Below are 22,189 nucleotides of genomic sequence, written 5' to 3' on the forward strand. Positions count from 1 at the left end.
ACCTCCAGGGCGCCGTTCCGGCGCCTTGAAGGTGAGGCTTCCCACGCGTGCTCATAGCCATTGGGCCTCAAACCCAAAACAATGCCTGCAGCACCTGGGGTTCACAGCCGGTCTCCCATGCAGCTACTAACCAGGCCTGAAGCCGCTTAGCTTCCGCGATCTGACGAGAGCGGGCGCTTTTGGCTTAGTGTGGCCGCAGGCAACCTCCAAGGCGCCGTTCCGGCGCCTTGAAGGTGAGGCTTCCCACGCGTGCTCATAGCCATTGGGCCTCAAACCCAAAACAACGCCTGCAGCACCTGGGGTTCACAGCCGGTCTCCCATGCAGCTACTAACCAGGCCTGAAGCCGCTTAGCTTCCGCGATCTGACGAGAGCGGGCGCTTTCGGCTTAGTGTGGCCGCAGGCAACCTCCAGGGCGCCGTTCCGGCCCCTTGAAGATGAGGCTTCCCACGCGTGCTCATAGCCATTGGGCCTCAAACCCAAAACAACGCCTGCAGCACCTGGGGTTCACAGCCGGTCTCCCATGCAGCTACTAACCAGGCCTGAAGCCGCTTAGCTTCCGCGATCTGACGAGAGCGGGCGCTTTCGGCTTAGTGTGGCCGCAGGCAACCTCCAGGGCGCCGTTCCGGCGCCTTGAAGGTGAGGCTTCCCACGCGTGCTCATAGCCATTGGGCCTCAAACCCAAAACAATGCCTGCAGCACCTGGGGTTCACAGCCGGTCTCCCATGCAGCTACTAACCAGGCCTGAAGCCGCTTAGCTTCCGCGATCTGACGAGAGCGGGCGCTTTCGGCTTAGTGTGGCCGCAGGCAACCTCCAAGGCGCCTTGAAGGTGAGGCTTCCCACGCGTGCTCATAGCCATTGGGCCTCAAACCCAAAACAACGCCTGCAGCACCTGGGGTTCACAGCCGGTCTCCCATGCAGCTACTAACCAGGCCTGAAGCCGCTTAGCTTCCGCGATCTGACGAGAGCGGGCGCTTTCGGCTTAGTGTGGCCGCAGGCAACCTGCAAGGCGCCGTTCCGGCGCCTTGAAGGTGAGGCTTCCCACGCGTGCTCATAGCCATTGGGCCTCAAACCCAAAACAACACCTGCAGCACCTGGGGTTCACAGCCGGTCTCCCATGCAGCTACTAACCAGGCCTGAAGCCGCTTAGCTTCCGCGATCTGACGAGAGCGGGCGCTTTCGGCTTAGTGTGGCCGCAGGCAACCTCCAAGGCGCCGTTCCGGCGCCTTGAAGGTGAGGCTTCCCACGCGTGCTCATAGCCATTGGGCCTCAAACCCAAAACAACGCCTGCAGCACCTGGGGTTCACAGCCGGTCTCCCATGCAGCTACTAACCAGGCCTGAAGCCGCTTAGCTTCCGCGATCTGACGAGAGCGGGCGCTTTCGGCTTAGTGTGGCCGCAGGCAACCTCCAGGGTGCCGTTCCGGCGCCTTGAAGGTGAGGCTTCCCACGCGTGCTCATAGCCATTGGGCCTCAAACCCAAAAAAACACCTGCAGCACCTGGGGTTCACAGCCGGTCTCCCATGCAGCTACTAACCAGGCCTGAAGCCGCTTAGCTTCCGCAATCTGACGAGAGCAGGCGCTTTCGGCTTAGTGTGGCCGCAGGTAACCTCCACGGCGCGGTTCCGGCGCCTTGAAGGTGAGGCTTCCCACGCGTGCTCATAGCCATTGGGCCTCAAACCCAAAAAACCGCCTGCACCACCTGGGGTTCACAGCCAGTCTCCCATGCAGCTACTAACCAGGCCTGAAGCCGCTTAGCTTCCGCGATCTGACGAGAGCGGGCGCTTTCGGCTTAGTGTGGCCACAGGCAACCTCCAAGGCGCCGTTCCGGCGCCTTGAAGGTGAGGCTTCCCACGCGTGCGCATAGCCATTGGGCCTCAAACCCAAAAAAACGCCTGCAGCACCTGGGGTTCACAGCCGGTCTCCCATGCAGCTACTAACCAGGCCTGAAGCCGCTTAGCTTCCGCAATCTGACGAGAGCGGGCGCTTTCGGCTTAGTGTGGCCGCAGGCAACCTCCAAGGCGCCGTTCCGGCGCCTTGAAGGTGAGGCTTCCCACGCGTGCTCATAGCCATTGGGCCTCAAACCCAAAAAAACGCCTGCAGCACCTGGGGTTCACAGCCGGTCTCCCATGCAGCTACTAACCAGGCCTGAAGCCGCTTAGCTTCCGCAATCTGACGAGAGCAGGCGCTTTCGGCTTAGTGTGGCCGCAGGCAACCTCCAAGGCGCCGTTCCGGCGCCTTGAAGGTGAGGCTTCCCACGCGTGCTCATAGCCATTGGGCCTCAAACCCAAAAAAACACCTGCAGCACCTGGGGTTCACAGCCGGTCTCCCATGCAGCTACTAACCAGGCCTGAAGCCGCTTAGCTTCCGCGATCTGACGAGAGCGGGCGCTTTCAGCTTAGTGTGGCCGCAGGCAACCTCCAAGGCGCCGTTCCGGCGCCTTGAAGGTGAGGCTTCCCACGCGTGCTCATAGCCATTGGGCCTCAAACCCAAAAAACCGCCTGCAGCACCTGGGGTTCACAGCCGGTCTCCCATGCAGCTACTAACAAGGCCTGAAGCCGCTTAGCTTCCGCGATCTGACGAGAGCGGGCGCTTTCGGCTTAGTGTGGCCGCAGGCAAACTGCAAGGCGCCGTTAAGGCGCCGTTCCGGCGCCTTGAAGGTGAGGCTTCCCACGCGTGCTCATAGCCATTGGGCCTCAAACCCAAAAAAACACCTGCAGCACCTGGGGTTCACAGTCGGTCTCCCAAGCAGCTACTAACCAGGCCTGAAGCCGCTTAGCTTCCGCGATCTGACGAGAGCGGGCGCTTTCGGCTTAGTGTGGCCGCAGGCAACCTCCAAGGCGCCGTTCCGGCGCCTTGAAGGTGAGGCTTCCCACGCGTGCTCATAGCCATTGGGCCTCAAACCCAAAAAAACGCCTGCAGCACCTAGGGTTCACAGCCGGTCTCCCATGCAGCTACTAACCAGGCCTGAAGCCACTTAGCTTCCACGATCTGACGAGAGCGGGCGCTTTCGGCTTAGTGTGGCCGCAGGTAACCTCCAAGGTGTGGCTTCCCACGCGTGCTCATAGCCATTGGGCCTCAAACCCAAAAAAATGCCTGCAGCACCAGGGGTTCACAGCCGGTCTCCCATGCAGCTACTAACCAGGCCTGAAACCGCTTAGCTTCCGCGATCTGACGCTTTCGGCTTAGTGTGGCCGCAGGCATCTTTGAAGGTGAGGCTTCCCACGCGTGCTCATAGCCATTGGGCCTCAAACCCAAAAAAACCGCCTGCAGCACCTGGGGTTCACAGCCGGTCTCCCATGCAGCTACTAACCAGGCCTGAAGCCGCTTAGCTTCCGCGATCTGACGAGAGCGGGCGCTTTCAGCTTAGTGTGGCCGCAGGCAACCTCCAAGGCGCCGTTCCGGCGCCTTGAAGGTGAGGCTTCCCACGCGTGCTCATAGCCATTGGGCCTCAAACCCAAAAAACCGCCTGCAGCACCTGGGGTTCACAGCCGGTCTCCCATGCAGCTACTAACAAGGCCTGAAGCCGCTTAGCTTCCGCGATCTGACGAGAGCGGGCGCTTTCGGCTTAGTGTGGCCGCAGGCAAACTGCAAGGCGCCGTTAAGGCGCCGTTCCGGCGCCTTGAAGGTGAGGCTTCCCACGCGTGCTCATAGCCATTGGGCCTCAAACCCAAAAAAACACCTGCAGCACCTGGGGTTCACAGTCGGTCTCCCAAGCAGCTACTAACCAGGCCTGAAGCCGCTTAGCTTCCGCGATCTGACGAGAGCGGGCGCTTTCGGCTTAGTGTGGCCGCAGGCAACCTCCAAGGCGCCGTTCCGGCGCCTTGAAGGTGAGGCTTCCCACGCGTGCTCATAGCCATTGGGCCTCAAACCCAAAAAAACGCCTGCAGCACCTAGGGTTCACAGCCGGTCTCCCATGCAGCTACTAACCAGGCCTGAAGCCACTTAGCTTCCACGATCTGACGAGAGCGGGCGCTTTCGGCTTAGTGTGGCCGCAGGTAACCTCCAAGGTGTGGCTTCCCACGCGTGCTCATAGCCATTGGGCCTCAAACCCAAAAAAATGCCTGCAGCACCAGGGGTTCACAGCCGGTCTCCCATGCAGCTACTAACCAGGCCTGAAACCGCTTAGCTTCCGCGATCTGACGCTTTCGGCTTAGTGTGGCCGCAGGCATCTTTGAAGGTGAGGCTTCCCACGCGTGCTCATAGCCATTGGGCCTCAAACCCAAAAAAACCGCCTGCAGCACCTGGGGTTCACAGCCGGTCTCCCATGCAGCTACTAACCAGGCCTGAAGCTGCTTAGCTTCCGCGATCTGACGAGAGCGGGCGCTTTCGGCTTAGAGTGGCCGCAGGCAACCTCCAAGGCGCCGTTCCGGCGCCTTGAAGGTGAGGCTTCCCACGCGTGCTCATAGCCATTGGGCCTCAAACCCAAAAAAACACCTGCAGCACCTGGGGTTCACAGCCGGTCTCCCATGCAGCTACTAACCAGGCCTGAAACCGCTTAGCTTCCGCGATCTGACGAGAGTGGGCGCTTTCGGCTTAGTGTGGCCGCAAGCAACCTCCAAGGCGCCGTTCCGGCGCCTTGAAAGTGAGGCTTCCCACGCGTGCTCATAGCCATTGGGCCTCAAACCCAAAAAAACGCCTGCAGCACCTGCGGTTCACAGCCGGTCTCCCATGCAGCTACTAACCAGGCCTGAAGCCGCTTAGCTTCCACGATCTGACGAGAGCGGGCGCTTTCGGCTTAGTGTGGCCGCTGGCAACCTCCAGGGCGCCGTTCCGGCGCCTTGAAGGTGAGGCTTCCCACGCGTGCTCATAGCCATTGGGCCTCAAACCCAAAACAATGCCTGCAGCACCTGGGGTTCACAGCCGGTCTCCCATGCAGCTACTAACCAGGGCTGAAGCTGCTTAGCTTCCGCGATCTGACGAGAGCGGGCGCTTTCGGCTTAGAGTGGCCGCAGGCAACCTTCAAGGCGCCGTTCCGGCGCCTTGAAGGTGAGGCTTCCCACGCGTGCTCATAGCCATTGGGCCTCAAACCCAAAAAAACACCTGCAGCACCTGGGGTTCACAGCCGGTCTCCCATGCAGCTACTAACCAGGCCTGAAACCGCTTAGCTTCCGCGATCTGACGAGAGTGGGCGCTTTCGGCTTAGTGTGGCCGCAGGCAACCTCCAAGGCGCCGTTCCGGCGCCTTGAAGGTGAGGCTTCCCACGCGTGCTCATAGCCATTGGGCCTCAAACCCAAAACAACGCCTGCAGCACCTGGGGTTCACAGCCGGTCTCCCATGCAGCTACTAACCAGGCCTGAAGCCGCTTAGCTTCCACGATCTGACGAGAGCGGGCGCTTTCGGCTTAGTGTGGCCGCAGGCAACCTCCAGGGCGCCGTTCCGGCGCCTTGAAGGTGAGGCTTCCCACGCGTGCTCATAGCCATTGGGCCTCAAACCCAAAACAATGCCTGCAGCACCTGGGGTTCACAGCCGGTCTCCCATGCAGCTACTAACCAGGGCTGAAGCCGCTTAGCTTACGCGATCTGACGAGAGCGGGCGCTTTCGGCTTAGTGTGGCCGCAGGCAACCTCCAAGGCGCCGTTCCGGCGCCTTGAAGGTGAGGCTTCCCACGCGTGCTCATAGCCATTGGGCCTCAAACCCAAAACAACGCCTGCAGCACCTGGGGTTCACAGCCGGTCTCCCATGCAGCTACTAACCAGGCCTGAAGCCGCTTAGCTTCCGCGATCTGACGAGAGCGGGCGCTTTCGGCTTAGTGTGGCCGCAGGCAACCTCCAGGGCGCCGTTCCGGCGCCTTGAAGGTGAGGCTTCCCACGCGTGCTCATAGCCATTGGGCCTCAAACCCAAAACAATGCCTGCAGCACCTGGGGTTCACAGCCGGTCTCCCATGCAGCTACTAACCAGGCCTGAAGCCGCTTAGCTTCCGCGATCTGACGAGAGCGGGCGCTTTTGGCTTAGTGTGGCCGCAGGCAACCTCCAAGGCGCCGTTCCGGCGCCTTGAAGGTGAGGCTTCCCACGCGTGCTCATAGCCATTGGGCCTCAAACCCAAAACAACGCCTGCAGCACCTGGGGTTCACAGCCGGTCTCCCATGCAGCTACTAACCAGGCCTGAAGCCGCTTAGCTTCCGCGATCTGACGAGAGCGGGCGCTTTCGGCTTAGTGTGGCCGCAGGCAACCTCCAGGGCGCCGTTCCGGCCCCTTGAAGGTGAGGCTTCCCACGCGTGCTCATAGCCATTGGGCCTCAAACCCAAAACAACGCCTGCAGCACCTGGGGTTCACAGCCGGTCTCCCATGCAGCTACTAACCAGGCCTGAAGCCGCTTAGCTTCCGCGATCTGACGAGAGCGGGCGCTTTCGGCTTAGTGTGGCCGCAGGCAACCTCCAGGGCGCCGTTCCGGCGCCTTGAAGGTGAGGCTTCCCACGCGTGCTCATAGCCATTGGGCCTCAAACCCAAAACAATGCCTGCAGCACCTGGGGTTCACAGCCGGTCTCCCATGCAGCTACTAACCAGGCCTGAAGCCGCTTAGCTTCCGCGATCTGACGAGAGCGGGCGCTTTCGGCTTAGTGTGGCCGCAGGCAACCTCCAAGGCGCCTTGAAGGTGAGGCTTCCCACGCGTGCTCATAGCCATTGGGCCTCAAACCCAAAACAACGCCTGCAGCACCTGGGGTTCACAGCCGGTCTCCCATGCAGCTACTAACCAGGCCTGAAGCCGCTTAGCTTCCGCGATCTGACGAGAGCGGGCGCTTTCGGCTTAGTGTGGCCGCAGGCAACCGCCAAGGCGCCGTTCCGGCGCCTTGAAGGTGAGGCTTCCCACGCGTGCTCATAGCCATTGGGCCTCAAACCCAAAACAACGCCTGCAGCACCTGGGGTTCACAGCCGGTCTCCCATGCAGCTACTAACCAGGCCTGAAGCCGCTTAGCTTCCGCGATCTGACGAGAGCGGGCGCTTTCGGCTTAGTGTGGCCGCAGGCAACCTCCAAGGCGCCTTGAAGGTGAGGCTTCCCACGCGTGCTCATAGCCATTGGGCCTCAAACCCAAAACAACGCCTGCAGCACCTGGGGTTCACAGCCGGTCTCCCATGCAGCTACTAACCAGGCCTGAAGCCGCTTAGCTTCCGCGATCTGACGAGAGCGGGCGCTTTCGGCTTAGTGTGGCCGCAGGCAACCTCCAGGGCGCCGTTCCGGCGCCTTGAAGGTGAGGCTTCCCACGCGTGCTCATAGCCATTGGGCCTCAAACCCAAAACAATGCCTGCAGCACCTGGGGTTCACAGCCGGTCTCCCATGCAGCTACTAACCAGGCCTGAAGCCGCTTAGCTTCCGCGATCTGACGAGAGCGGGCGCTTTCGGCTTAGTGTGGCTGCAGGCAACCTCCAAGGCGCCTTGAAGGTGAGGCTTCCCACGCGTGCTCATAGCCATTGGGCCTCAAACCCAAAACAACGCCTGCAGCACCTGGGGTTCACAGCCGGTCTCCCATGCAGCTACTAACCAGGCCTGAAGCCGCTTAGCTTCCACGATCTGACGAGAGCGGGCGCTTTCGGCTTAGTGTGGCCGCAGGCAACCTCCAGGGCGCCGTTCCGGCGCCTTGAAGGTGAGGCTTCCCACGCGTGCTCATAGCCATTGGGCCTCAAACCCAAAACAATGCCTGCAGCACCTGGGGTTCACAGCCGGTCTCCCATGCAGCTACTAACCAGGCCTGAAGCCGCTTAGCTTCCGCGATCTGACGAGAGCGGGCGCTTTCGGCTTAGTGTGGCCGCAGGCAACCTCCAAGGCGCCTTGAAGGTGAGGCTTCCCACGCGTGCTCATAGCCATTGGGCCTCAAACCCAAAACAACGCCTGCAGCACCTGGGGTTCACAGCCGGTCTCCCATGCAGCTACTAACCAGGCCTGAAGCCGCTTAGCTTCCGCGATCTGACGAGAGCGGGCGCTTTCGGCTTAGTGTGGCCGCAGGCAACCTCCAGGGCGCCGTTCCGGCGCCTTGAAGGTGAGGCTTCCCACGCGTGCTCATAGCCATTGGGCCTCAAACCCAAAACAATGCCTGCAGCACCTGGGGTTCACAGCCGGTCTCCCATGCAGCTACTAACCAGGCCTGAAGCCGCTTAGCTTCCGCGATCTGACGAGAGCGGGCGCTTTCGGCTTAGTGTGGCCGCAGGCAACCTCCAAGGCGCCGTTCCGGCGCCTTGAAGGTGAGGCTTCCCACGCGTGCTCATAGCCATTGGGCCTCAAACCCAAAACAACGCCTGCAGCACCTGGGGTTCACAGCCGGTCTCCCATGCAGCTACTAACCAGGCCTGAAGCCGCTTAGCTTCCGCGATCTGACGAGAGCGGGCGCTTTCGGCTTAGTGTGGCCGCAGGCAACCTCCAGGGCGCCGTTCCGGCGCCTTGAAGGTGAGGCTTCCCACGTGTGCTCATAGCCATTGGGCCTCAAACCCAAAACAATGCCTGCAGCACCTGGGGTTCACAGCCGGTCTCCCATGCAGCTACTAACCAGGCCTGAAGCCGCTTAGCTTCCGCGATCTGACGAGAGCGGGCGCTTTCGGCTTAGTGTGGCCGCAGGCAACCTCCAAGGCGCCGTTCCGGCGCCTTGAAGGTGAGGCTTCCCACGCGTGCTCATAGCCATTGGGCCTCAAACCCAAAACAACGCCTGCAGCACCTGGGGTTCACAGCCGGTCTCCCATGCAGCTACTAACCAGGCCTGAAGCCGCTTAGCTTCCGCGATCTGACGAGAGCGGGCGCTTTCGGCTTAGTGTGGCCGCAGGCAACCTCCAGGGCGCCGTTCCGGCGCCTTGAAGGTGAGGCTTCCCACGCGTGCTCATAGCCATTGGGCCTCAAACCCAAAAAAACACCTGCAGCACCTGGGGTTCACAGCCGGTCTCCCATGCAGCTACTAACCAGGCCTGAAGCCGCTTAGCTTCCGCAATCTGACGAGAGCAGGCGCTTTCGGCTTAGTGTGGCCGCAGGTAACCTCCAAGGCGCGGTTCCGGCGCCTTGAAGGTGAGGCTTCCCACGCGTGCTCATAGCCATTGGGCCTCAAACCCAAAAAACCGCCTGCAGCACCTGGGGTTCACAGCCAGTCTCCCATGCAGCTACTAACCAGGCCTGAAGCCGCTTAGCTTCCGCGATCTGACGAGAGCGGGCGCTTTCGGCTTAGTGTGGCCACAGGCAACCTCCAAGGCGCCATTCCGGCGCCTTGAAGGTGAGGCTTCCCACGCGTGCGCATAGCCATTGGGCCTCAAACCCAAAAAAACGCCTGCAGCACCTGGGGTTCACAGCCGGTCTCCCATGCAGCTACTAACCAGGCCTGAAGCCGCTTAGCTTCCGCAATCTGACGAGAGCGGGCGCTTTCGGCTTAGTGTGGCCGCAGGCAACCTCCAAGGCGCCGTTCCGGCGCCTTGAAGGTGAGGCTTCCCACGCGTGCTCATAGCCATTGGGCCTCAAACCCAAAAAAACGCCTGCAGCACCTGGGGTTCACAGCCGGTCTCCCATGCAGCTACTAACCAGGCCTGAAGCCGCTTAGCTTCCGCGATCTGACGAGAGCAGGCGCTTTCGGCTTAGTGTGGCCGCAGGCAACCTCCAAGGCGCCGTTCCGGCGCCTTGAAGGTGAGGCTTCCCACGCGTGCTCATAGCCATTGGGCCTCAAACCCAAAAAAACACCTGCAGCACCTGGGGTTCACAGCCGGTCTCCCATGCAGCTACTAACCAGGCCTGAAGCCGCTTAGCTTCCGCGATCTGACGAGAGCGGGCGCTTTCAGCTTAGTGTGGCCGCAGGCAACCTCCAAGCCGCCGTTCCGGCGCCTTGAAGGTGAGGCTTCCCACGCGTGCTCATAGCCATTGGGCCTCAAACCCAAAAAACCGCCTGCAGCACCTGGGGTTCACAGCCGGTCTCCCATGCAGCTACTAACCAGGCCTGAAGCCGCTTAGCTCCCGCGATCTGACGAGAGCGGGCGCTTTCGGCTTAGTGTGGCCGCAGGCAACCTCCAAGGCGCCGTTCCGGCGCCTTGAAGGTGAGGCTTCCCACGCGTGCTCATAGCCATTGGGCCTCAAACCCAAAAAAACACCTGCAGCACCTGGGGTTCACAGCCGGTCTCCCATGCAGCTACTAACCAGGCCTGAAGCCGCTTAGCTTCCGCGATCTGACGAGAGCGGGCGCTTTCGGCTTAGTGTGGCCGCAGGCAAACTGCAAGGCGCCGTTAAGGCGCCGTTCCGGCGCCTTGAAGGTGAGGCTTCCCACGCGTGCTCATAGCCATTGGGCCTCAAACCCAAAAAAACACCTGCAGCACCTGGGGTTCACAGTCGGTCTCCCAAGCAGCTACTAACCAGGCCTGAAGCCGCTTAGCTTCCGCAATCTGACGAGAGCGGGCGCTTTCGGCTTAGTGTGGCCGCAGGCAACCTCCAAGGCGCCGTTCCGGCGCCTTGAAGGTGAGGCTTCCCACGCGTGCTCATAGCCATTGGGCCTCAAACCCAAAAAAACGCCTGCAGCACCTAGGGTTCACAGCCGGTCTCCCATGCAGCTACTAACCAGGCCTGAAGCCACTTAGCTTCCACGATCTGACGAGAGCGGGCGCTTTCGGCTTAGTGTGGCCGCAGGTATCCTCCAAGGTGAGGCTTCCCACGCGTGCTCATAGCCATTGGGCCTCAAACCCAAAAAAATGCCTGCAGCACCAGGGGTTCACAGCCGGTCTCCCATGCAGCTACTAACCAGGCCTGAAACCGCTTAGCTTCCGCAATCTGACGCTTTCGGCTTAGTGTGGCCGCAGGCATCTTTGAAGGTGAGGCTTCCCACGCGTGCTCATAGCCATTGGGCCTCAAACCCAAAAAAACCGCCTGCAGCACCTGGGGTTCACAGCCGGTCTCCCATGCAGCTACTAACCAGGCCTGAAGCTGCTTAGCTTCCGCGATCTGACGAGAGCGGGCGCTTTCGGCTTAGAGTGGCCGCAGGCAACCTCCAAGGCGCCGTTCCGGCGCCTTGAAGGTGAGGCTTCCCACGCGTGCTCATAGCCATTGGGCCTCAAACCCAAAAAAACACCTGCAGCACCTGGGGTTCACAGCCGGTCTCCCATGCAGCTACTAACCAGGCCTGAAACCGCTTAGCTTCCGCGATCTGACGAGAGTGGGCGCTTTCGGCTTAGTGTGGCCGCAAGCAACCTCCAAGGCGCCGTTCCGGCGCCTTGAAAGTGAGGCTTCCCACGCGTGCTCATAGCCATTGGGCCTCAAACCCAAAAAAACGCCTGCAGCACCTGCGGTTCACAGCCAGTCTCCCATGCAGCTACTAACCAGGCCTGAAGCCGCTTAGCTTCCGCGATCTGACAAGAGCGGGCGCTTTTGGCTTAGTGTGGCCACAGGCAACCTCCAAGACGCCGTTCCGGCGCCTTGAAGGTGAGGCTTCCCACGCGTGCTCATAGCCATTGGGCCTCAAACCCAAAAAAACACCTGCAGCACCTGGTGTTCACAGCCGGTCTCCCATGCAGCTACTAACCAGGCCTGAAGCCGCTTAGCTTCCGCAATCTGACGAGAGCAGGCGCTTTCGGCTTAGTGTGGCCGCAGGTAACCTCCAAGGCGCGGTTCCGGCGCCTTGAAGGTGAGGCTTCCCACGCGTGCTCATAGCCATTGGGCCTCAAACCCAAAAAAACACCTGCAGCACCTGGGGTTCACAGCCGGTCTCCCATGCAGCTACTAACCAGGCCTGAAGCCGCTTAGCTTCCGCGATCTGACGAGAGCGGGCGCTTTCGGCTTAGTGTGGCCGCAGGGAACCACCAAGGCGCCGTTCCGGCGCCTTGAAGGTGAGGCTTCCCACCCGTGCTCATAGCCATTGGGCCTCAAACCCCAAAAACCGCCTGCAGCACCTGGGGTTCACAGCCGGTCTCCCATGCAGCTACTAACCAGGCCTAAAGCCGCTTAGCTTCCGCAATCTGTCGAGAGCGGGCGCTTTCGGCTTAGTGTGGCCGCAGGCAACCTCCAAGGCGCCGTTCCGGCGCCTTGAAGGTGAGGCTTCCCACGCGTGCTCATAGCCATTGGGCCTCAAACCCAAAAAACCGCCTGCAGCACCTAGGGTTCACAGCCGGTCTCCCATGCAGCTACTAACCAGGCCTGAAGCCACTTAGCTTCCACGATCTGACGAGAGCGGGCGCTTTCGGCTTAGTGTGGCCACAAGCAACCTCCAAACTTTTGTATAATACTCGCAGCTTGAGAAGGGCCAAAAACATTATCAAAAACAACACTCACCCTGGAAATGCCTTGTTTGAGCTCCTTCCATCAGGTAAACGTTTTAGATCAACCCGCACACACACAAACAGACTGAAAGACAGCTTTTTCCCAAACTTGATAAACTCTGAATCCTCTCTGAAATAATTAACACTGTGTACAAATTGTTTAAACATCTGTAATACCTGGCATACTTGTATAATTTCTTCTCTTCCTTGTTACTATCACTATGTTCCCTATATGCACCGTGGGGTTGTCATGAAAAGTAATTTTGTTGTGTTACACAATGACAATAAAGTGAATTGAATTGATTCAGACTGTACTGCAGCTATCTAGATGATTCAGACTGTACTGCAGCTATCTAGATGATTCAGACTGTACTGCAGCTATCTACCTGAGGAGCAGGTGATAACTAACCTAAGGGCCCCTCACCAGGACTAAGCTCCCTGGTGAGGGCAGGAGAGTCAGACTAGCCAGTTTGGCAACACACGGGCAGATACAGCACAAAAACGGAAGACAGAAACAGAGTGAGGGATAAGCCAGTCGGCAACCAGATCAGATAGGCGAAGGCACAGAATCACAAGACAGGAGGGTAGTCAAGGCTAGCAGAAGGTCATAACAAATAATACAATTCAATTAGTACTTTAAGCTATCAACAGAATCTGTCTAAGGGCTGGTGCACACCGAGCGGCATTTTCAGCGTTTCTGCAGCCGCTTGCGGCTGTGGATACGCTGGGTCAATGTATCTCAATGGGGTGGTGCACACCAGAGCGGGAGGCGTTTTGCAGAAACGCATACTCCCGGGGTGAGGCATTTTTTGGATTGTGGATGCGTTTCTGCCTCAATGTTTAGTATAGGAAAAACGCAAACTGCTCTGAAAAACAGCAGTTCAGAGCGGTTTTGCAGGCGTTTTTGTTACAGAAGCTGTTCAGTAACAGCTTTACTGTAACAATATCTGAAATCTACTACACCAAAAACGCTTCACAAAACCGCAAAATGCTAGCTGAAACGCTACAGAAAAATAACAAAAAGCGTTTCAAAATCTGCTAGCATTTTGCGGATCTGCTAGCGTTTTTTGGTGTGCACCAGGCCTAAGTGTGGATCCCCAGCTCCTGCTGGTTCTAGCACACTTTCGGGTCTGACTATGGTCTGAGTGCTCACACGTAGCGAATGCAACAGCAGACAAGGAACAACTGACAGGCCTGCCCTATATATATCGGGAGCGCTCTAAAGCCACGCCCCAGTCACTCAACCAATCCTGATCAGTGTTGGAGTCAGCTGACCGGCTGATCAGCTGACTCCCCTTCTGTATGCATAAAGATCCTGTCTGTGTGCGCGCGCGTAGAACTTAGTCTGTGTGCCGGTGAAAGAGTAGGCAAAGATCCACCATGCGACCATGCGACGAAAGCTACTGGCTGAAATGCGGGGACAGTCGCCATGCCACTCGGCGCTGCGGCGGCTTCCCTCTCATTCCCCACTAACCCAGGCACCAGTCCATCCTGTCCCCGCATGACGGAACCCGCCGGCTGGAACGCGGAGATAGCCGCCATGCTACTGCTTGACGCGGCGGCATCTCCGCAATCCTTTACAAATCAGAATTCTGTTCTTTGCTGACACAAATCGTTACACTTATTAGTTGTAAGGTATTTTATTATATTATTTTTTGGCAAAGTACTTTGGCTAAGGTAATCCAAATTTACGTTAGCAGCCCGTCGCGCTCCTACCAAAGGGTGCCGCACCAGAAGGTAACTCAAAATTACATTATCAGCCCGTCGCACTCCTACTAAAGGGTGCCAGACCAAAAGGTAACTCAAGATTACATTATCAGCCCGTCGCTCTCCTACCCCAAGGCTCCGGATCAAAAGGTAACTTAAAATTACATTATCAGCCCATCGCGCTCCTACCACAGGGTGCTGGACAAAAAGGTAACTTAAAGTTACATTATAAACCCGTCATGCTCCATCCACAGGGCGCCGGACCATACGGCAATGAGTATGACAAACACAACCCTATTTGGGCATATTTGAGTATGAATTTTTGCATGATGCGCATGCGCTAACACAAAGTTTTCTTTACGCCACCTAATGCATGCGCACAGGATGTAATGCCTTATGGCATAACATGCTATAACAATCAAAATTAGGTCAGCAGCCCGTCGCACTCCAACTCCAGGGCTCCAGACCACAAGGTAACTCAAAATTCCATTATCAACCTGTCGCGCTCCTACAACAGGGGCCGGACCACATGGCAGTGAGAATAATCTAACACAAGTCAAACAATGACAGACGTACAATTACTTTGCTTGTTGTTATGTTTTGACACCAGATTACTATCGAGTGTGACCATGTTTCAGGGCCATATACAGTTACGCTCTGTCAGTCAGTTGTAAATGGGGGTGATAAATGACTTTGGGTACCTCTCCCATTTGTAGTGCTGCAGCACACCAAAAACCTCTAGCAGATCTGCAAAACGCTAGAGGTTTTTGAAGCAGATTTCAGAGCGATTCTAGGCATGTTTTCTACGAATGCCTAGCGTTTTTTGTGTAGCAGATTACAAATACTGTTACAGTAAAAGCTGTTACTGAACAGCTTCTGTAACAAAAACGTCTGGAAAACCGCTCTGATCTAGCATTTTTCAGAGCCGGTTTCCACTTTCCTATACTTTAACATTGAGGCAGAAACGACTCAGAAATCTAAAAAATGCTGCAGCCCGAGTTTGTGGAAAAAACGAACCGCTCTGGTGTGCACCATCCCATTTACTTTCATTAGCCAAGTTTTTTTTTCCCCTGCAAGTATTTAAAAAAACACTTCAGAACCGCTCTGGTGTGCACCAGCCCTTACAGGATGTATTCTCTGCAGAATCCTGCACCCAGCCTCCAATACTGCAGAGTGACCAGGAACTGCTTTCCATTCCTCCCTCTTCCCCAGTCTTCATCCAGACTAGAAAAGCAGTGAAAAGCACCACCTGAGAGGGCATGAGCCAGAGACTCCCAGCATCCTCTATTTATACCGATCTGAGTATTGTGAGGTCATCAGGTAATCCCAGCATTCTCTATACCCAGCTGTGCATTATAAGGTCATAACGTAATCCCAGCATCCTCTAGCTATACCCAGCTGAGTATTGTGACATCATCAGGTAACACTAGCATCCTCTATCTATACGGAGCTGAGTGTTGTGAGGTAGCGGTGGGAAAAAAAACAGCTGTAACTGATTAGTCAAGTTTTTTTCATCTGGAAAGACAATTTACAGCACGTCAGCATTGTTTGCATTTCATTGATAGTCTATTCTGAACTAAGGATGTGATTACATTTGTTTACACTCATAATTCACACTTAATACACTTCAATAATACACTTTCAAATTCACACTGATGTATGCTTCCTGGGTGAGGTTAATTGGCTTTTCTATATAATGACTGCTTATCTTTTCAATAAAACGTTGAAACTAAAAAAAATATATATATGTGACTCTATGGTCTTTTTTTAATAGCTATTTGACAGTCATAGATAACCGTCATTTCTGATATTATTTGGTATACCAGCTTACATAACTTTCTCTCTGGCTACTACCGTGTTTCCCCAAAAATAAGGCATTGGCCTCGATTCATAAAGCATTCCCGCATTCGGAAATGCAGAAAACCGCTCACTTTACCGACCACACAGCAAAATATGTATTCATAAAGGCTTTTTCCGCATGAAAAGCCGACATTCGCGAGCAGAGTGATTAATCACCGCCTTGCGCGGTGATTATCATAGCAAAAGTAACAAATGTCAATTCATAAAGATTAGAGGTAGCGGTATGCGGACGGGTATTACCGCTACCTCTGATGTGGCGAGAAGCTTGCGGAATACAGTGCAGTGAATGGGACAGACCTCCCAAGCAGCTGCAGAGAGAACACCGCACGGAGGGATTCCGCCTGCTTCTCCTGTTTCCGGATGTCTCCCGACAGCCTAACGCCTGCCTACAGCGGAATATCTCCGCACGCCTGTCACAAGTAGCAAAATTTTTATGAATTACCACCCTGAAGGCGGAAATACCGACAGCGGTGTTTCCCCGCTCGACGTTACCTTCCCGACAGCACTTTTATGAATCGAGGCCAAAGTCTTATATTTTTTTTTCCTTCAAAAGATGTGCTAGTTCTTATTTTCGGGGAGGTCTTATATATGGTTAGGGTAGCAAGATCCCCATTCCCCCACCACCACTTTACCTTCTGATGACCCCCTCCTCCATAAAGTCCCATCCACGCTCTTCACTGTACCAGTAATTCAAACCGCAGGACAGCAGTAAACTGGTGATTTCCCCACTGATGCTTTGTTTCCTGTTGGCCCCGTTCCCCATTGCCCGCTGTCATAATTCAAACTGCTGATCAGCTGTAAACTGCAGCGAGGGCAGCTAGTTACACTGTAACAGCACTTCCATGAACAGGAAGTAAATAGAGATTTCACTTCCTGTACACGGAAGCGCTGTTACAGTGTAACTAGCTGACTTAACCGCAGTTTACCGCTGATCAGCGGTTTGAATTATGACGGCGGGCAATGGGGAACGGGGCCAGCAGGAAATAAAGCAGCAGTGGGGGAATCACCTGTCCTGCGGTTTGAATTACCGGTATGTTGGCAGGCAGTGAAGAAAGAGGATGCGTCTTCCTGGAGGAGGGGGGGGGGGGTCAGCAGGAGGTAAAGTGGCAGTGGGGGAAGGGGGGCAGACGGACGGGACTTACACAACCACTAGGGCTTATTTTAGGGGTAGGCCTTATATTTCGAGCATGCTAGGAATTTGGGATTGGTCTTATTTTAAAGGGAAGGCCTACTTTCGGGGAAACACGTTTTTTTTTTCAGATTTTTGCCGCACCTAGGTTTAGAGGGCACAAATCTGAAAAAAAAACCAAAACTACTAAACCTGTAGTGTCTATGGTCCAGGGGCATTGTATGGGTCCTTTTCTTTCCAAACTGTCTCTAGCTAAGCTACACTGACCCCTGCTGCTCCAGTAACTACCCTACATTAACCCTTATTGCCCCACCAGCTACACTAACTACTCTACACTTACTCCTGCTGCCCCATTACCTACATTATACTTACTACCGCTGCCCCCCAAAACCTACACTAAGCTACAATGCCCCCACTACCTACACTAAGCCACAATACCCCCACTACCTACACTAAGCCACAATGCCCCCACTACCTACGCTAAACTACAATGCCATCCAACCTACACTAAACTACAATGCCTGCCCCCACTACCTACACTAAGCTATAATAACCTCCACTACCTACATCACTAAGTCACAATGCCTGCCTCCAACATGTACACACATGCATGTTTCATACTCACCAATCCTAGGGGAGAGGCATGCTGCTGGGCTGCTTTTGATCCTGGGCTAATGGTGATGGTGTCCCGGGTCCCCTGCAGTCCGGTCTGTCCGTGCTGTGCTGGCATCTGTGGCAAGTATGCCTCCTGGAGCTGGAGCCGCTGAAAGAACTGGAGTCACGTGGGCAACTCCAGCTGATGGCCCATGTGACTCAGAGCTGCTAATGTCCTCCGCCGCTGATGTCTTCCAGAGGGACGATAGTGACACAGACCCACCGATGTCCTCCACCGCCGATGTCCTCCACTTTCCTGATGGTGGTAGAGAAGAAGGGACATTGCTGGTGCCACATGCCATTCCGAAGCCGTTGCAAGTACCGGAGTCACGTGGGCAGCTCCAGCTGATGGCCCACGTGACTCCAAGCCACCAATGTCCGCCGCCACCGCCGATGTCCTCTGCCGCTGACTTCCTCCTGCCCAAGCCACTGATTTCTTCTGACGTTCTCTGCTGGCGGTAGCAAAGCAGGAACGTCGCTGATGCCAAATGCCTGCCGCCTGCCGAAGCTGCTACAAATTTCGGAGTCACGTGGGCAGCTCAGCTAAAAGACCACGTGACTCTGAGCTACCGATGGCTGCCGCCGCCCATGTCCTCCACCGCTGATTTCCTCTTACCTGACCCTCCCAGGAACTTGAAGACGCCAGTCAATGCCACTCCACACCAGCCAGCAACACAGGGCACACAGAGATCAAGAGACCCGAACAAGAAACCCGGAGAAATACTGCCACTTTCATGTGGAAATCCCCTGATCCATGGGCGCCCCCTGGCGGTCATAGCGCTAGTGGCGGGGAGGCTGCTGTTCGGGGGCATATTGCATGGTGAGAGGGGGGCGATCGCTGCTGGGGATGGAGGAGGGGTCTTTGGCAGACACATGTAATGCCACTTGGAGCCTCCATGGGGCGGTGATGGTAAGCTATGAGGAGTCTGATGTGACTGGAGAAGCACAGAGCCTGTCACGTGACCCCGGAGCTACAGGGAGGTGGGGATGTCAGCACTGGAGGCTCAGATGCGGCTCCATCACTGGAGATGGTCACCTGCAGAGGGGGGGGGGGGCTCTGGGTGGCCAGACATCCATTGTTTCAAGAAATAGGCTGTGAGAAGCTCCACCTACCAGGTAATATGGTGCTTCCCACTGACAGACTTCTCCACCCCCCCCCCAGCTGTGAGAAGCTCCGCCCACAATCCACTGAAATGCTGGGTATACACATGCAATTTCCTGCCCGATCAAAACTAGATCGGGCAGGAAGTTGCATCATGTGTACATGTCCAAAGTGCACCCGATCAATAAAGCAATCAATTTTCCAATTATAAGTGCACAAAATCGATCCTTTTATCGATCGGGAGCCAATTGGACAAGTTGGAAATAATCACTTGATTTCGGTCAATCAGGTGGGAAATTGCATCGTGTGTACCCAACATAAGCTTTGCCCAGCACCCGCCGGAAGCATCTCCTCACTAGTGACAACAAAAACGAAAAGAAGGAATTTCTCTGATATTATCAAAAATAATTTGATACGGCAAAATGAGGAAGCCTTTAACATGTTTAGTACAATGTGGGGCTGCTGGGCTATCAGCTATGAACGCACCCTAGTGAATAGGCATACTTATTGTTCGGATAGATATTTAAATGCAATGATTATATTTGTTTACTTCTTTTCATAATTCACTCTGATGTAACGCTTCCTGCATGAAGCTAGTTGGCTTTTGTGTATAAAATGACTTTGCTTATCTCTTCAATAAAACGTTGAAACAAAAAAATATAAAATGTGACTCTATGATCTTTGTGTTAAATAATTAAAAAACAATATTACTTTAAAATATTCCTTCTTGCGGCATCCTAGCTGCGATCAGCGGCAGACCTCTAGCATCAGTGACTCCTTCCATAGAGCCCTGCTATAGCTTTTTGACAGCTATATGCAAAGGTCCTTTCTGATACAATTTGGTATATTTGTTTATATAACTTTCTCTCTGGCTACTATACATGCTGTAATTACCATCATTGCTGTATTGAGATCCTTATGTGACTATATGATTGTTATTTAAATAATAAAAAGAGTTGTTTAAATAATAAAAATAAATAATAAGATAGAGGCTCCCAGCATCCTGTACTGATACCCAGCTGAGTATTGTGAGGTCATCAGGTAATCCCAGCATCCTGTACTGATACCCAGCTGAGTATTGTGAGGTCCTCAGGTAATCCCAGCATCCTGTACTGATTGATACCCAGCTGAGTATTGTGAGGTCATCAGGTAATACCAGCATCCTGTATTTATACCCAGGTGAGTATTGTGAGGTCATCAGGTAATCCCAGCATCCTGTACTGATACCCAGGTGAGTATTGTAAGGTCATCAGATAGTAATACCAGCATCCTCTATGTATACCCAGCTGAGTATTGTGAGGTCATCAGGTAATCCCAGCATCCTGTATTTATACCCAGGTGAGTATTGTGACGTCATCAGATAGTAATACCAGCATCCTCTATGTATACCCAGCTGAGTATTGTGAGGTCATCAGTTAATCCCAGCACCCTGTATTTATACCCAGGTGAGTATTGTGACGTCATCAGATAGTAATACCAGCATCCTCTATGTATAGCCAGCTAAGTATTGTGAGGTCATCAGGTAATCCCAGCATCCTGTATTTATACCCAGGTGAGTATTGTGACGTCATCAGATAGTAATACCAGCATCCTCTATGTATACCCAGCTGAGTATTGTGAGGTCATCAGGTAATCCCAGCATCCTGTATTTATACCCAGGTGAGTATTGTGAGGTCATCAGATAGTAATACCAGCATCCTCTATGTATACCCAGCTGAGTATTGTGAGGTCATCAGGTAATCCCAGCATCCTGTATTTATACCCAGGTGAGTATTGTGAGGTCATCAGGTAATCCCAGCATCCTGTATTTATACCCAGGTGAGTATTGTGACGTCATCAGGTGGGGGAAAAAACAGCATTGTTTGCATTTCGTTGATAGTCTATTCTGAACTAAGGATGTGATCATATTTGTTTACCTCTTTTCATAATTCACACTGATGTATTGGTTCCTGCGTGAGGCTCACTGGCTTTTCTTATATAATGACTTTGATTATCTTTTCAATAAAACTTTGCCACACACACACACATTTTTTTTATAGCCATTTGACAGTTATATATAACAGTCATTTACGATATCATTTGGTATAGCTGGTTACATACCTACTCTCTGGCTACTATATATGCCGCTTTAATTACCATAATTGCTGTATTGAAATCCTTATATGTGACTCTATGATTGTTGTTTAAATAATATAAAAAAAAACAATAATTACCAAAACATTCCTTCCTTCTTCAGTGTGCGGCATCGGAGCTGCGATCAGCGACAGAGGTCTCGAGGCGAGTGCCTCACTCCTACAGCGGAGCTTCCTTATAAAGCCACAGAGAGGACCACGTTGAGAACAGACACATCCTCCGCGCGCCAGACTTGTGCTTCTTGTCCGGCCTCCTTGCAGGTTTTCAGGCGATCGGCGACCCGCAAACCCGGGACCTCTGCCGCCTCTCCATCTCCGTACCTCACCCTGAAGACCCGAACAGGAAACCCTGAGGAATACCGCCGCTTTCTTGTGGAAATCCTCCGATCCATGGGCGCCCCCTGGCGGTCACAGAGCTAGCGGCGGGGAGGCGGCTGTTCGGGGGCAGATTGCGGGGGTGAGAGGGAGGCAGAGAGCGGAGATCGCTGCTGGGAGTGGAGGAGTGGTCTCTAGCAGACATGTGTAATGCTAGTCGATGCCTCCAGGGGGCAGTGATGGGATGCTATGAGGAGTGTGATGTCACTGGAGAAGCACAGAGCCTGTCACGTGACCCTGAGCTGCAGGGAGATGGAGATGTCGGACTAGGCACTGCTCCTCGCCGCGAGAAGCCCCGCCCCTCATCCGCGGTAAGCTCCGCCCACTAACTACGACAAACTCCTCCCACCACATACGTAACACTTCAGGTAGAATATGGTTCAGGTAGGTAATATGGTGCCTCCCCTGACAGGCTCCTTCCCCCAGTACCCACACTGACCTCAACTCTTACTGGCACCAACACTGACCGCTCCTCACATATCCCCACCACACCCACGCCGACCCCCCACCCCCTGTACTTACACTGACCTCAACTATCCCTGGCACCTACACTGACATCTCACATATCTCCACCATACCCACACTGACCTCCCCCCTCCCTAGTACCTACACTGAACTCAACTATCCCTGGCACCTACATTGACATCTCCTCACATATCCCCACCACACCCACACTGACCTCCCCCCTCCCTAGTACCCACACTGACCTTAACTCTCCCTGGCACCAACACTGACCACTGGCCTCTCCTCACATATCACCCTACACCCACACTGACCCCCCCCCCCCCCCCCCCCCCTAGTACCCACACTGAACGCAACTCTCCCTGGCACCTGCTACACTGACATCTCCTCACATATCCTCACCACACCCACACTGACTTCCCCCCTCCCTAGTACCCACACTGACCTCAACTGTCCCTGGCACCCACACTGACCACTGACCTCTCCTCACATATCCCCCTACACCCACACTGACCTCCCCCCCAGCACCCACACTGACCTCTCCTCACTTATCTCCCTCACACCCACACTG

The 22,189-nt window shown here is 54.9% G+C and overlaps 19 non-coding genes and 39 pseudogenes across 19 annotated transcripts; all 58 read right to left on the minus strand.

Annotated features, from left to right (window-relative positions):
• Positions 1-82: 82 nt before the first annotated feature.
• On the minus strand, positions 83-201 carry LOC137558242 (5S ribosomal RNA; annotated as a pseudogene).
• An 83-nt stretch (positions 202-284) lies between these two features.
• Positions 285-403, minus strand: LOC137552302 (5S ribosomal RNA). The gene has a single exon (XR_011027122.1). It is a non-coding gene; the product is annotated as a 5S ribosomal RNA (ribosomal RNA).
• An 83-nt stretch (positions 404-486) lies between these two features.
• Positions 487-605, minus strand: LOC137552313 (5S ribosomal RNA). The gene has a single exon (XR_011027124.1). It is a non-coding gene; the product is annotated as a 5S ribosomal RNA (ribosomal RNA).
• Positions 606-688: 83 nt separating this feature from the next.
• On the minus strand, positions 689-807 carry LOC137557099 (5S ribosomal RNA). Its single transcript, XR_011029527.1, has one exon. It is a non-coding gene; the product is annotated as a 5S ribosomal RNA (ribosomal RNA).
• A 72-nt stretch (positions 808-879) lies between these two features.
• On the minus strand, positions 880-998 carry LOC137552324 (5S ribosomal RNA). Its single transcript, XR_011027125.1, has one exon. It is a non-coding gene; the product is annotated as a 5S ribosomal RNA (ribosomal RNA).
• Positions 999-1,081: 83 nt separating this feature from the next.
• LOC137557275 (5S ribosomal RNA) lies at positions 1,082-1,200 on the minus strand (annotated as a pseudogene).
• An 83-nt stretch (positions 1,201-1,283) lies between these two features.
• On the minus strand, positions 1,284-1,402 carry LOC137552335 (5S ribosomal RNA). Its single transcript, XR_011027126.1, has one exon. It is a non-coding gene; the product is annotated as a 5S ribosomal RNA (ribosomal RNA).
• Positions 1,403-1,485: 83 nt separating this feature from the next.
• LOC137548921 (5S ribosomal RNA) lies at positions 1,486-1,604 on the minus strand (annotated as a pseudogene).
• Positions 1,605-1,687: 83 nt separating this feature from the next.
• On the minus strand, positions 1,688-1,806 carry LOC137551163 (5S ribosomal RNA; annotated as a pseudogene).
• An 83-nt stretch (positions 1,807-1,889) lies between these two features.
• Positions 1,890-2,008, minus strand: LOC137558789 (5S ribosomal RNA; annotated as a pseudogene).
• An 83-nt stretch (positions 2,009-2,091) lies between these two features.
• LOC137548576 (5S ribosomal RNA) lies at positions 2,092-2,210 on the minus strand (annotated as a pseudogene).
• An 83-nt stretch (positions 2,211-2,293) lies between these two features.
• LOC137559051 (5S ribosomal RNA) lies at positions 2,294-2,412 on the minus strand (annotated as a pseudogene).
• An 83-nt stretch (positions 2,413-2,495) lies between these two features.
• LOC137548253 (5S ribosomal RNA) lies at positions 2,496-2,614 on the minus strand (annotated as a pseudogene).
• A 94-nt stretch (positions 2,615-2,708) lies between these two features.
• Positions 2,709-2,827, minus strand: LOC137558564 (5S ribosomal RNA; annotated as a pseudogene).
• An 83-nt stretch (positions 2,828-2,910) lies between these two features.
• On the minus strand, positions 2,911-3,029 carry LOC137552148 (5S ribosomal RNA; annotated as a pseudogene).
• A 232-nt stretch (positions 3,030-3,261) lies between these two features.
• Positions 3,262-3,380, minus strand: LOC137557106 (5S ribosomal RNA; annotated as a pseudogene).
• An 83-nt stretch (positions 3,381-3,463) lies between these two features.
• On the minus strand, positions 3,464-3,582 carry LOC137548254 (5S ribosomal RNA; annotated as a pseudogene).
• A 94-nt stretch (positions 3,583-3,676) lies between these two features.
• Positions 3,677-3,795, minus strand: LOC137558565 (5S ribosomal RNA; annotated as a pseudogene).
• An 83-nt stretch (positions 3,796-3,878) lies between these two features.
• Positions 3,879-3,997, minus strand: LOC137552149 (5S ribosomal RNA; annotated as a pseudogene).
• A 232-nt stretch (positions 3,998-4,229) lies between these two features.
• Positions 4,230-4,348, minus strand: LOC137548763 (5S ribosomal RNA; annotated as a pseudogene).
• An 83-nt stretch (positions 4,349-4,431) lies between these two features.
• On the minus strand, positions 4,432-4,550 carry LOC137551703 (5S ribosomal RNA; annotated as a pseudogene).
• Positions 4,551-4,633: 83 nt separating this feature from the next.
• LOC137551076 (5S ribosomal RNA) lies at positions 4,634-4,752 on the minus strand (annotated as a pseudogene).
• An 83-nt stretch (positions 4,753-4,835) lies between these two features.
• On the minus strand, positions 4,836-4,954 carry LOC137551379 (5S ribosomal RNA; annotated as a pseudogene).
• An 83-nt stretch (positions 4,955-5,037) lies between these two features.
• Positions 5,038-5,156, minus strand: LOC137550946 (5S ribosomal RNA; annotated as a pseudogene).
• An 83-nt stretch (positions 5,157-5,239) lies between these two features.
• Positions 5,240-5,358, minus strand: LOC137558617 (5S ribosomal RNA; annotated as a pseudogene).
• Positions 5,359-5,441: 83 nt separating this feature from the next.
• On the minus strand, positions 5,442-5,560 carry LOC137550587 (5S ribosomal RNA; annotated as a pseudogene).
• An 83-nt stretch (positions 5,561-5,643) lies between these two features.
• LOC137552346 (5S ribosomal RNA) lies at positions 5,644-5,762 on the minus strand. The gene has a single exon (XR_011027127.1). It is a non-coding gene; the product is annotated as a 5S ribosomal RNA (ribosomal RNA).
• Positions 5,763-5,845: 83 nt separating this feature from the next.
• LOC137558243 (5S ribosomal RNA) lies at positions 5,846-5,964 on the minus strand (annotated as a pseudogene).
• Positions 5,965-6,047: 83 nt separating this feature from the next.
• On the minus strand, positions 6,048-6,166 carry LOC137552359 (5S ribosomal RNA). The gene has a single exon (XR_011027129.1). It is a non-coding gene; the product is annotated as a 5S ribosomal RNA (ribosomal RNA).
• Positions 6,167-6,249: 83 nt separating this feature from the next.
• Positions 6,250-6,368, minus strand: LOC137552371 (5S ribosomal RNA). Its single transcript, XR_011027131.1, has one exon. It is a non-coding gene; the product is annotated as a 5S ribosomal RNA (ribosomal RNA).
• An 83-nt stretch (positions 6,369-6,451) lies between these two features.
• Positions 6,452-6,570, minus strand: LOC137557110 (5S ribosomal RNA). Its single transcript, XR_011029528.1, has one exon. It is a non-coding gene; the product is annotated as a 5S ribosomal RNA (ribosomal RNA).
• A 72-nt stretch (positions 6,571-6,642) lies between these two features.
• Positions 6,643-6,761, minus strand: LOC137552382 (5S ribosomal RNA). The gene has a single exon (XR_011027132.1). It is a non-coding gene; the product is annotated as a 5S ribosomal RNA (ribosomal RNA).
• An 83-nt stretch (positions 6,762-6,844) lies between these two features.
• LOC137552394 (5S ribosomal RNA) lies at positions 6,845-6,963 on the minus strand. Its single transcript, XR_011027133.1, has one exon. It is a non-coding gene; the product is annotated as a 5S ribosomal RNA (ribosomal RNA).
• Positions 6,964-7,035: 72 nt separating this feature from the next.
• Positions 7,036-7,154, minus strand: LOC137552405 (5S ribosomal RNA). Its single transcript, XR_011027134.1, has one exon. It is a non-coding gene; the product is annotated as a 5S ribosomal RNA (ribosomal RNA).
• An 83-nt stretch (positions 7,155-7,237) lies between these two features.
• On the minus strand, positions 7,238-7,356 carry LOC137549883 (5S ribosomal RNA). The gene has a single exon (XR_011026863.1). It is a non-coding gene; the product is annotated as a 5S ribosomal RNA (ribosomal RNA).
• Positions 7,357-7,428: 72 nt separating this feature from the next.
• LOC137558618 (5S ribosomal RNA) lies at positions 7,429-7,547 on the minus strand (annotated as a pseudogene).
• An 83-nt stretch (positions 7,548-7,630) lies between these two features.
• Positions 7,631-7,749, minus strand: LOC137557122 (5S ribosomal RNA). Its single transcript, XR_011029529.1, has one exon. It is a non-coding gene; the product is annotated as a 5S ribosomal RNA (ribosomal RNA).
• A 72-nt stretch (positions 7,750-7,821) lies between these two features.
• LOC137552416 (5S ribosomal RNA) lies at positions 7,822-7,940 on the minus strand. The gene has a single exon (XR_011027135.1). It is a non-coding gene; the product is annotated as a 5S ribosomal RNA (ribosomal RNA).
• An 83-nt stretch (positions 7,941-8,023) lies between these two features.
• Positions 8,024-8,142, minus strand: LOC137557133 (5S ribosomal RNA). The gene has a single exon (XR_011029530.1). It is a non-coding gene; the product is annotated as a 5S ribosomal RNA (ribosomal RNA).
• Positions 8,143-8,225: 83 nt separating this feature from the next.
• On the minus strand, positions 8,226-8,344 carry LOC137552427 (5S ribosomal RNA). Its single transcript, XR_011027136.1, has one exon. It is a non-coding gene; the product is annotated as a 5S ribosomal RNA (ribosomal RNA).
• Positions 8,345-8,427: 83 nt separating this feature from the next.
• On the minus strand, positions 8,428-8,546 carry LOC137557144 (5S ribosomal RNA). Its single transcript, XR_011029531.1, has one exon. It is a non-coding gene; the product is annotated as a 5S ribosomal RNA (ribosomal RNA).
• Positions 8,547-8,629: 83 nt separating this feature from the next.
• On the minus strand, positions 8,630-8,748 carry LOC137552439 (5S ribosomal RNA). Its single transcript, XR_011027137.1, has one exon. It is a non-coding gene; the product is annotated as a 5S ribosomal RNA (ribosomal RNA).
• Positions 8,749-8,831: 83 nt separating this feature from the next.
• On the minus strand, positions 8,832-8,950 carry LOC137548922 (5S ribosomal RNA; annotated as a pseudogene).
• An 83-nt stretch (positions 8,951-9,033) lies between these two features.
• LOC137547629 (5S ribosomal RNA) lies at positions 9,034-9,152 on the minus strand (annotated as a pseudogene).
• Positions 9,153-9,235: 83 nt separating this feature from the next.
• LOC137558790 (5S ribosomal RNA) lies at positions 9,236-9,354 on the minus strand (annotated as a pseudogene).
• Positions 9,355-9,437: 83 nt separating this feature from the next.
• LOC137557780 (5S ribosomal RNA) lies at positions 9,438-9,556 on the minus strand (annotated as a pseudogene).
• An 83-nt stretch (positions 9,557-9,639) lies between these two features.
• LOC137559052 (5S ribosomal RNA) lies at positions 9,640-9,758 on the minus strand (annotated as a pseudogene).
• Positions 9,759-9,841: 83 nt separating this feature from the next.
• Positions 9,842-9,960, minus strand: LOC137558234 (5S ribosomal RNA; annotated as a pseudogene).
• Positions 9,961-10,043: 83 nt separating this feature from the next.
• Positions 10,044-10,162, minus strand: LOC137557276 (5S ribosomal RNA; annotated as a pseudogene).
• Positions 10,163-10,256: 94 nt separating this feature from the next.
• Positions 10,257-10,375, minus strand: LOC137549143 (5S ribosomal RNA; annotated as a pseudogene).
• Positions 10,376-10,458: 83 nt separating this feature from the next.
• Positions 10,459-10,577, minus strand: LOC137552150 (5S ribosomal RNA; annotated as a pseudogene).
• Positions 10,578-10,809: 232 nt separating this feature from the next.
• On the minus strand, positions 10,810-10,928 carry LOC137548764 (5S ribosomal RNA; annotated as a pseudogene).
• An 83-nt stretch (positions 10,929-11,011) lies between these two features.
• Positions 11,012-11,130, minus strand: LOC137551704 (5S ribosomal RNA; annotated as a pseudogene).
• An 83-nt stretch (positions 11,131-11,213) lies between these two features.
• On the minus strand, positions 11,214-11,332 carry LOC137553585 (5S ribosomal RNA; annotated as a pseudogene).
• An 83-nt stretch (positions 11,333-11,415) lies between these two features.
• Positions 11,416-11,534, minus strand: LOC137548404 (5S ribosomal RNA; annotated as a pseudogene).
• Positions 11,535-11,617: 83 nt separating this feature from the next.
• On the minus strand, positions 11,618-11,736 carry LOC137558983 (5S ribosomal RNA; annotated as a pseudogene).
• Positions 11,737-11,819: 83 nt separating this feature from the next.
• On the minus strand, positions 11,820-11,938 carry LOC137548723 (5S ribosomal RNA; annotated as a pseudogene).
• Positions 11,939-12,021: 83 nt separating this feature from the next.
• LOC137552436 (5S ribosomal RNA) lies at positions 12,022-12,140 on the minus strand (annotated as a pseudogene).
• Positions 12,141-22,189: the final 10,049 nt, after the last annotated feature.

Source organism: Hyperolius riggenbachi, chromosome 2, assembly GCF_040937935.1.
Source record: "Hyperolius riggenbachi isolate aHypRig1 chromosome 2, aHypRig1.pri, whole genome shotgun sequence".
NCBI classification, from domain to species: Eukaryota; Metazoa; Chordata; class Amphibia; order Anura; family Hyperoliidae; genus Hyperolius; species Hyperolius riggenbachi.